This window comes from Brassica oleracea, chromosome C1, assembly GCF_000695525.1.
Source record: "Brassica oleracea var. oleracea cultivar TO1000 chromosome C1, BOL, whole genome shotgun sequence".
In the NCBI taxonomy this organism is placed as follows: domain Eukaryota; kingdom Viridiplantae; phylum Streptophyta; class Magnoliopsida; order Brassicales; family Brassicaceae; genus Brassica; species Brassica oleracea.
The window spans coordinates 27,028,850-27,029,758 of NC_027748.1; positions in this window are offsets into that span (position 1 = coordinate 27,028,850).

A 909-nucleotide genomic window follows, 5' to 3' on the forward strand; every position below is an offset into this window, starting at 1 on the left:
AAAATTACCGGTTCGCAAGTCGGTTCGCGCTTCCCTTCTAGGGCTTCAGCCCTTTGAGATTGCCAGAAGACTTCCAAGTCTCGTTCCGGGGCGTTCTCATCGAGAGTCAGCTTTCTTTTCTTTTTATGGGAAGTTTAGGGGTTGGAAACTTAAGGCACAGATGGAATGTCGAAGGGATCGCTCGCATGGAATTCAGCCATGGAGTACCGACGATCGCGTTGTACGATGTTGGGCGGTCGATGACTAAGAATTCCGTGACTTTGATGACGCTACCGGCTTTAACAACGAGGTCGATCGAGCCGAGAGTCATAGTAACATCTCCCGAGAGTCCGAGTATCGGGCTGGGTCCTTCCGTAACGGCGCACAGATCGATCTCCATTCTTTCGAGGGTGCTTTTGTAGATAATATTGGCCGAGCATCCGGTGTCGACCAACACTTTCGCCACGTCGATGTCCAGGATCATCAGCTCGATGACAAGGAGATCGTTGTGGGGTTTGGCCTGATCGGCCGTTGCCCGGTCCTTGAAAGAAACGACATCGTTAGCCGCTGGAGCGGACATCCTGTGTCTTTTTATCGTTTAGCGATTTTTGAGTTAGAGAATTCGTCCCCCCCTCCTTCTAGCGCCAAACTGTGGGAAACAAAATTCACACCGTCGATTATAATAAATAATAATGGAGGAACTAAGTCTAAATTCTCGGATCCCCTTTTCTTCTGCTCCTGCTCTCCTTATATAGTCACTCAAGGTCGGTGGCCCATCCTTCGCCTTCGGGCCCAAGTCTATCTCTTTTGGGAATATTCCACTTTTCATCGATCTTGATAGTTATCCTCGAATCTTTACATTTATCTTTGGAAACTTAGCATTTATCGTATTTCTGCGAGTTAGGACAAACCGTCATAACTTTTATGGGC